Raw genomic sequence first — 10374 nt, forward strand, 5'->3', positions numbered from 1 at the left:
TTAAGTTCAGCCACTCAAACCCAGATCATTTTATGTTTTATTGTGCGACCTTTGGAGTCACGATAACCTTTTTGATTCCAAAAGGGTAGATTGTCATTGTATGATTGAACACAGTAGTAAGACTCACTTCCGATAACAGTAATCACACTGAGATATGTGTACAGCGCGTGTCATGACGAGCTGAGCTCGTCATCAGTACATCGCAACCGTGCCTCATGACGAGCTGAGCTCGTCATGAGCACGGGAGGGGTTAAAGCTGAAAATGTCTTCTTTTGAAACTGAGGCATTTGACATAGTGAGTCGTCCTGCTTGCCTTTTCCGTTAGCCTTACGAGGCTGCTCACAGCTCTGTTGGGCACCTTGACCTCTGCTGCCGCCTCCTCCACCAGTGGGCGAGACCAATGTTTCCTGCAAAGAGCGAGGAGAACGCTCAGGAACCTGAAATCTATCAGGTGACTTCATTGTGGCGCAGTCGCGCAACTCATAAGTACGCTCAGTAGGGGCAGGTGTAGGGGAAGCAGGACGGAACCCCTGTTCCTGTTGCTTTTTCCCATGTTTTTTATTCTTACTCCAGTTTTGTTTTGGAGCTTTCTGGCGGTCATCTTTATCAGACGACGCCGGCTGAGTTTGCTGCTGTGTTTTTTTTTTAGCGAAAGACTTAACACCCAAACTATTATGGCCAATGGTCTTATAAGCCTCTGTAATAATTCTTGATAACTGACGGGGTTTCTCGGCCTCGGGAATATCGCGCAAAGCATTAGACACCTGGAAACTTACTGTATCTCCCTTAACATTTGAAAGGACGGGATCGCGAACCATGTCAAACGCTCCCACGAGTCGCATCCCCAACTCTACAGCCATCTCCGGTCCGTGTTCATCCTGAACACGCTTAATGACGGAGGGCAGGACAACCATTGACGTCCTCCGGCACCAAGTCATTCTGCAAACTAATGGTAAGGATCCTGTGTTTTTCCACAGGAGTGGTATTCGAGAATACTGCCTCCAGTTGATCAAATTTCTCGGCAAGCCAGAAAGACATTTCTTCCTTATTTTGGGGACGCTTGCCCATAACTGCATTAACCATAACAGGACTAACTTTCACCCCGTTCAGCCCAACTAGATCCGCCGCACCACCCGGAGCCCCACCCGGAAGGTTGTGAGAAATGTAGTGAATCAGACCCCTTATAACAGCCACTGCAGAGGCATAAAGGGGCCTCAATTTGACAGCTGTACACCGCGGAGCATATGGATGCGGTGTATAACCAGCTAAAACAGACCAAGAAGTGCCTGCAATTGACAACAGTCCCATCCTGACAGCCGTCAAACTGTGGGGAAGGGCGCCATTAAACCAAACGGCATGCTGCCAAACAGAAATTAGAACTTCCTGTGTCCGATACGGAGCATAATCTACAGGCACGGCAGCTGGAGTGTAAGTGTGAAAGACACCAGTATTTGCTTTAACCGCAGGAAACTTGACCCATGATTAAAACAACTCAAACGGGTACGCTGCGTCACCAGATACCACAAAAACCACTGCCATGCCTTCTAAAGAAACCTGGAAATCCTGCAAATGATTGCGCACAGCCATTCGACTGTGTACTGGGATATCGGCCGCAGCCATATCTACACAGTGAAAGAGAAGTACAATGCAATATAAAAGCACAACTGGGTAGTAATTCAATAGAAAACCGTTTTATATTATCAAGCTTGAAAAGACCTATATAACTATAGGTAGGTTTATCCCTACACCACTGTCATCCGGAAACAATAGTGAGGGGGTTGTGCACTGATACAAGCACTACTCGAGAGTCTCAAATTAAGACCACAACGTTGGTGGCGCCATGTTGCAAGGATCCTGTTCATACACAGAACTGTACACAGAGACCTAGGAAATTACTGAATTGTGGTGTACCAGAAGCTCACCTCAGTACCTAGGAAAAACCCCAACCATCTAGCATCAGTGTCACATTAGCTCTTTGTCCTATAGCAAAGTAACCAATGATTAGACAACCTAGAACATGCAACTTAGTACAAACTCAGGAATGGTGGAAAATGAGACCACTTTTTTGTTATGCTCTCATACCAGTCCACAACAGGAGTAAATAAGAGACACTATAAGGTTAAAATATTTATTTTAACGACGTGATCTCAGGTGCAGTATCTTAGCCAACATAAGCAGACATATGATTAGAAATAATATGGTCAGCATTGTTACAATTCCATAAAATACAAAAAGAGAAATCATATTATAATGATGGTGAAAACAGGTCTTATAGCGCCTAGTTTTAACACCTTCCCTATATAGAAACTATGTTTAGAAACTAAAGAAGGTCTCTTAGGCTTGTTTGGGGGACCCCATAACCTTTCCGCTCAGTAAGAGTGAATCACATCAGGATCAGAACAAAGCTCTCTGCATCCCTGGAAACGGAAAATCTTTCAAGTGTTTGAAATCATGGCAACTGTGCAATTTTAAAAGGGCGCCAGAATTTCAGTTGGCTCACAGCTGACAAATTGTTGTGTCTAAAAAGCGTTACTCGATCATGTCGAACAATATCTACCCTGTTATTGAAGAAAATAGAAACCTTCTCAGGGGTTTCACTGATACTTGGTCCTTTTAAACCAACAAAGAAGAAATTGGCACAGAAGCTGTAATATAAAAGTAACATCTTTAATAACCTCAAATGAGGGAGACTATGTCACACAGAAGTCTTAGCAACTGAATGAGGCAGTCTAAGGAGTATAGAAAACAAAGGCGTTATATATGCTTAGGGTTACATAGCCAGCATAAGACCAAGGGGAGGTCCTGGCACATGTAAGCATGCAAAATGCTTAATATGGGCATGCAAGATCTGCTTGCTCAACAAATGGGAGGAGAGTTACTTCTACCTACAGCAGCAGAAATAGCCTGACAGTTGTATACTAGGAGCAGGTGCATTCTACTAGCTAGGTCCTTCTGAGCATGTGCAAGGCTCTGAAGAGGGAAACAGCACATGGCGAGCACATGGCTACCTAAAATGGCTGCCAAAATACAAAATGGCTTTCAGCTCATGCTAACAAATCCCTGCAATCTTTAACAGATAGTCCTTTTAGCATGAGCTAAAGACATTCCTATGGACCAGTAGGAACACAAACAATATTTGCACATTAATTTTCATAATTGTATCAATATCCTATTCATTGCTAGGTGGGCATTTTCCATTCTAAACACTTCATTAAGTGGGTACAAGCAGGAATACAAAGGGAACAAAGCATTGGGTCATAATTAACATACATATAGCAGGAGAGGGTAATGACCACTATTAGAAACAGAATTATCATTTTTCACAACCCTAAGCAAATCCTAAAACCATCTAGTAAAAACATTTCCAGGGCTACTTGTCCATTTTCCTTTTATGAGGGCTAAAACATCAATTTAATACAGTCAAGGAAAGGGCAACGTCACATTTTTCAATTGCTCAGAAAAATGTTTGTTGTGCATAATAAATCTAACTAATGCAAATATTAAAACAACTAAACAGATTATTACAAAAACAATCCTGGCTCCAAGGGACCAGGAGGACCACACAGGGCCATACGAATTAGGACGAAGAGCTGCAAAGGGCTTCTCCTCAAAAATGCGACATCCAAAGGGGTACAATATTAACAAGAAAAAAAAGAAGTCCTTGGGGAAATTGAAGCCGCTGTACAACCAATCCAGAGGGGAGTCTTCTCCCTATGTTCGTTTGAGCCTCACAGGCAGGCTCTTGTTGTTTCCACGGTGGAGCTGCACAACTCGCAACTCAAGAATCACAGCCCAGTTTCAAGGAAAAAGTCTCTTTATTATTTTTATTATTATTAATTGAGTTTTGTAGAGCGCAAACAACCCGGAGGCCTCGTAGCGCTATGTATAGTCAGACTAATATAAGGTGAAGAGAATTAGATGAACAGGTGGGTTTTCAATTCCTTCCGAAATTTTAGAAGGCTGGGTTCACTACGAAGGGAGATGGGCAAGGAATTCCATGCCCTGGCGGCATTCCAAGAGAAGGAACGCCCGCCCCATCTGGTGCGTCTGATCTTATTAACCGTAGCCAGGAAAGCTGTGCTAGATCGCAGCGCTCTATGGGGAAGGTAGGGATTTGCTAGGGAGCAAATCATAGTTGGAGCTGTCTTCCACATGGCTTTGTGCATAATACACATGGATTTGAACAGCACTCTGGCCTTAATGGGGAGCCAGTGCAATTTCCTCAGGGCCGCTGTGCCTGATTCCCGTTGATTAAGGCCTAGTAAAAGGCGGGCTGCAGCGTTTTGGGTCACCTGCATCTTCCTTATTGTGGAGGTGGGAGCCCCTAAATATAGGGAGTTCCCATAGTCCAACCGGGACAAGATAATGGCTTGCACCATTATTCTACGGGCTTCGAAGGGGAGTAAAGGTAGCACCTTCCTCAGCATGCGCATGAGCCCAAATCAGGTGGCGGATAGAGTGGTAGCTTGTTGCAAAAAGCTAAGGTTAGCGTCCAGCCAGATGCCCAGACTTTTTATATGGGGCTTTGGTTGGGGCGAGGGGCCCATACACGGGGGCCAGTCCATCATAGGACTGGGGATGGTTGAATTGCCTAACATCATGGGCTCCGTTTTCTCGCCATTTAATTTCAAATGCGATGCAGCCATCCATTGGGCGACCGCTACCAAACAGTTGCTTAAATTTGAAGGGGAAGAGTCAGATTGATTCATAGAAATAACTAATTGAGTATCGTCGGCGTAAGTCACTATGTCAAGGCCGAACGAGTGCACTATATCAGCAAGAGGCTGCATATAAATATTAAAAAGGGTAGGGCTCAAGGCAGAGCCCTGGGGCACGCCTTGGTCCAAGGGCCAGATTTTTGAATGGGTATTGCCCTCAACAACCTCGAAGGAGCGATTCTCCAAAAAAGACTGAAGCCAGTGCATGGCCTTCCCAGAAATTCCCATTTGGCAAAGGCGGTAAAGGAGAATGCTGGTGTTGACAGTGTCGAAGGCGGCACTAAGGTCGAGCAACATAATTGCTGTGGTGCCGCCTTGATCCATTTGTTTCCTGGCCAGCTCAGTTACCGCCAAAAGAGCCGCCTCAGTTCCCAGCTTGGGACGGAAACCAGCTTGGGAATCATGAAGTAGATGATAATTTTCTAAGAATTGGGTAATGGATGCGTTAATGTGTTTTTCTAAAAGTTTACTGACCCATGGAAGAAGAGAAATAGGTCGGTAATTGGCCATGTTCTCCGGGTCCAGGGTAGGCTTTTTCAGTAGTGCCCTAACTTGGGCACGTTTCCAGGCAGTGGGCACTGAGCCTGTGGTAATAGAGGCGTTCAGAATATTAAGAATAACAGGTTTGATGGTGTCCTTGATTTTTACTAGCTGACAGGGGGGGCAGGATCCGTGGGAGACCCAGATTTGATTTTCATCATGAGGGCCCCAAGCGAGTCCTCATCCAGCAACGGAAACTCATCTAATTTGGGAGTCACGGTGCTTGGTAAGGTGGTTCCTACATCCTGAATCAGATTGGGTGGGTTAAAAGCAGAGGCAATTTTCTGTATTTTATTGTGAAAATATTCGGCTCTTCTTTCAGGATAGGGCAGTCACCCACCAGGGCAAATGCTCTTAGCGATCCTGTCCAGTGTCTCAGGCAGTGCACCAGTTTTCTTCAATTCAATCTAATAGGCACCAGAGACACAGCACCTGTACCCTAAACTCAAGTCCTTCCCTAACTCCTGTATTGCTCTGCTGGCGCACTGCTCATTTATTGGGGTCACACATTGCATCCAGTGTGCTCAGGTATCTCTTGACCAACAAACAAAGGAGCAAACTTTTAGAACCAAAACTACCCACATCTAGTTCCCCTTAAAGATCAAAATAAGGGAACAACAATCTAGACTACTGATCCTGTCATAATTTCATCAAACAGGATGGACAGTAACATAACATATATATTTATTCATTTTTATTAATGCTAACAATGTTTAAAACAGTATTACTGAATAGCCAATTAAATGTCTCATTGCTATTTCACAGACAGCTTAGACAGGCTAAAAAATATTAAGAAAAAGAGAGAGTAACATACATTTTACCTTCCCTTAATTTGTAGAGGAGCCAACCTCCTTCCCCCATTTTGACAGGTTTCACTTCTGTCAACACTATCAACCCCTATTTGTAGCCATTGGGCATAAACAAAGTTATAGGAGGTACAAAGCACTTTTGAGAGAGCTAAAAAAAACATGAATACCTAAACCCCAATCCTTTTAGCAAATGTACAAGTTATAACATGAGGGCACATGAAGTCAAACTAAATTTCATTGGCTCAGCCCTAGTAAGCGCCAAACTAAAAGCATTAGTGCTGTACATATGGCCAAGCTCACATATACAATTGTATTGTGGTATATACATATGAGTGCATAAAAACTTGCTTTTGCCAACAAAAAAAAGTAAGTAAAACTTCTCCTTCTCTCCCCTGTCATCTTTCAAAAAGTTTCAGAGGTTAAAATGTCAAAGGAAACTTTGCTCTGGGAGCCATGCTAGGCTTCTAAATATAGAACAGACATTTAACCGTTTCCAGCTGTCCTATTCTGTATGCAAGGGTTCCATGCTGACGTCCCAATTCAAAGTCACCCTAGCGCGAGAAAGCTGGAAAGCACTTATCCCCCTGTGTATCAGTTTAGATACACAGGGGCAGTTTAGGGCACTTAAAATGAATATCCTATAATTGTTTTGCACAATAGGAATCCCCAGAGTGTTCTCTAGATAGCCCAGGAATGGAAAATTAGAAATATATCATATATACCCTTATAAAAATGAGTTTATTACGCCTGCGCAGAGTGATATTTTACATGCCAATTTCCTCATTATGCAGTACAACACAACTTAAATTTAATTTTAATGCTAGGAGGTCACAGTATGAGTATTAAGCTTTATAAATATTTAAAAAATAATTTAAAAACACTTATTTTGTAATAAAATATTTTCCCATAATAATAAACATTTTTTTTAATAAAACCAATAATTTTGATAATTCCACATAGAAAAAGCAACCTTCATTCCTTGCCTATCATAATTAGACACATTCATTCATAAGCCTAAGCACAGAAGCCTAACTTCAAACATGAAACATTTTGCGCCACTTTTTAAAAGAACAATCATTATTGAACATCAGAACCACAATGTGCTTATGTAAAAAGGCATTAGGAAAGGAAATCCCTACTTTAAATGTTTTCCTGTTATCCAAAATAATGAACCTGATTTTTGTAACTTTTTAAAACAGCAGTCTGAAATGCACTGTTCGCACTGACAAAATCCTAGCTGAATCAACATCCCTGTCTCTCCATGGCCTACAAAAACGACAGCTGTTTCTCAGGGGCAGTCAAAACACAGCTGTTGGAAAGCTTTTTTTTAGTTTTGAAATGTAAGCATGGTGACACCATTTAAAACTGAGGCATTTCAAGTTCTAAAATGTGTGTTTAGTTCAGCAACATCCAATTTACTCAGATGATGTGTTTGCCTGTTTATATCTAACACTAAGGGGTCGATTCCGATCCGGGAAAAACCTCTCCGAATAGCCCTTCGGAGTGTTTTTCCCGTACGAATCGTACCCTGCAACGTCCCCGTACGTACGACGAAGTACAATTCGTACCAGGAGCCACAAGACACCGTACGACTTTAATCTCCGTACGATTCTCCCTTGGAACCCACTGTACGCGACATCTGTACGGATCGCGGCTGGTTTTTATGACCCAGCAAGTACGATACGTGTCGGTACGCACCGTACGACCCTTTTCCTACGGGAGCTGAAAACAGCCGTAAAAGCAGAGTTCGCGCCGAAACAGGTGTGTAACGGCCCCCCTGGGTGCGGTGCGTACCCCCCATGATCGCAGGGGTACGCACCGTACCCCTGCGATCATGGGGTGTATGAGCCGTACCCCCATTGTACGATTGGTGTACGAGCCGTACCCCCATTGTACGATGGGTGTACGAGCCGTACCCCATGTACGATGGGTGTACGAGCCGTACCCCCATTGTACGATGGGTGTACGAGCCATACCCCATGTACGATGGGTGTACGAGCCGTACCCCCATGAGGGTACGGCTCGTACACCCATCGTACATGAGGTACGGCTCGTACACCCATCGTACAATGGGGGTACGGCTCATACACCCATCGTACAATGGGGGTACGACTGGTACACCCCATGATCGCAGGGGTACGGTGTGTACCCTTGCGATCATGGGGGGTACGGACTGTACGGTGTGTATGTGTTTGTGTGCTTTTCCGTACGACTCGCCCTTACCTGACTTGGACCGTACGAATCGCGTCCTAATACCCCGGTCCAGATCGTACTCGTCGGGTCGTACGGCATGTGTACGAGTCGTACGGTATGTGTACGAGTCGTACGGTTCACGATTTCAGCCTTGCAATACGTACGGATCGCGACGATTCGGACGGATTCACGGAATACGGATCGTACTTCGCGACTCAGACGGACGGGTACGATTCGTACGGAGAGGGCTCCGGATACAAATCGTACAAACGTTTTTTTTTCCCGAATCGGAATCGACCCCTAAGGGGCCCATTAGGATGTCGGCGGATTGCCCCCGCCAGGCTGGCGGTAGCCACCGCCAGCCTGGCAGGGCAATCCGCCCGACATCCACACTCGTTTTTCCCCCCGCCATATTAGTATGGCGGGGGGACCTCGGTGGACGGAAAGACCGTCCGCCGCTTTTCCGCCCGGTCGCCTTGCAGCCGGGGCGGAAAAGGAATAATATGGTGGTGGTGTCTATCAGACACCGCCAGCCATATTATGATGGTTTTTTTAAGGTGCCTTTCCGCGGCGGCGATGCCGCCACAGAAAGGCATACGGTCTTCACTCTGGGGGCCCCCTGCGGGCCCCCAGAGTGAAGGAGAGGTGGGGGGTGCACACGGGGGGTACCCCCCTTCATTTGCATTTACAAAGCGGCAGGCACGGCTCGGTGCCTGCTGCTTTGTAAATGCAAATGCTGAAATGCATTTTTAGCATTGTGGCGGGCAGTGCAGAGCACCGCCCGCCACAATGCTAAAAATACAGGATGCGCCCGCCACTGTGGCGGGCACATCCTAATACCCTGAAAAAAAGAAAAAACGACTTTCTTAAAAGAACCCTCACTCACCCTAGTGGTGACATGCTTCATCATGGGGTTCCCACAGGAGGGACCGAATGCCCCCCTGTGTGCTGCGACGCCTGCAATTGCAGCGGAGCGGGTTTTTATTAAGAATGTGTTTTAGTGAAGTGAGTGATCAGTGATGCAAGTGAATGTTAAAAGATCACAGCTGGACCCAAATAACTTTATTAGTGGACCAGCTGCTCACATTAAAAACAGTGAGGCCACATGGTGGTTTGTATTAGAACCCCAGTGCCCAGTTTTCACATTGGTGTCCCCACGGAGTGGACACGTCTTGGTGTCCCCACGGAGTGGACACGTCTTAGCGAGCGTGGACCCCCGGAGGACTCTCTCTTTTTCTTTCATTCACTGGTCCTGAAGAAAGCTGAGCATAACACTCATTAGACAGCAGAAACATGTTGACCATCTACACCAGGACACTGGGGTTCTAATACAAACCACCATGTGGCCTCACTGTTTTTAATGTGAGCAGCTGGTTCACTAATAAAGTTATTTGGGTCCAGCTGTGATCTTTTAACATTCACTTGCATCACTGATCACTCACTTCACTAAAACACATTCTTAATAAAAACCCGCTCCGCTGCAATTGCAGGCGTCGCAGCACACAGGGGGGGCATTCGGTCCCTCCTGTGGGAACCCCATGCTGAAGCATGTCACCACTAGGGTGAGTGAGAGTTCTTTTAAGAAAGTAGTTTTTTCTTTTTTTCAGTCTGTTGTCCGTATACATTAGCATATTTCTTTCTATATTGTGTTTTCCATTAGGTAGGGATACTGTCACTTGCGAATTCACAGTAACAGGCACTCTTTTGTTGTTGTAATTTGATAATTAGGGTTTGAAGAGTTGCCTCCTAAACCCTTACTCTCCCGTTGATGGCATACATTCTAATACCCCCCACGGGACCCCCGCCCTATGGCGGGCGGTCCCGAATACAGACAGGATGGCGGGCGGACAAAGCCCGCCCGTCATCCTAATGACCCCCAATGTATGTAAGAAAAATGTTGTAACATTTTATAATTGTTTATTTATTGCAAAACACACAATTTCGTTTTTGAGGCCTATTTTATTCCTATTCAGTGTGAATTCTAATTTTATCTTTTAAGCATTGGCAGTTTGTACATGTGCATAGTTGCTTACTCTTATCAATTTATTAGTAACATGTAGTTATTTAGCATATCATATGGTTCATTTCTGGATTTTTATTATTTTTATTTAATA

Source organism: Lissotriton helveticus, chromosome 9 (assembly GCF_964261635.1).
Source record: "Lissotriton helveticus chromosome 9, aLisHel1.1, whole genome shotgun sequence".
Classification (NCBI taxonomy): Eukaryota; Metazoa; Chordata; class Amphibia; order Caudata; family Salamandridae; genus Lissotriton; species Lissotriton helveticus.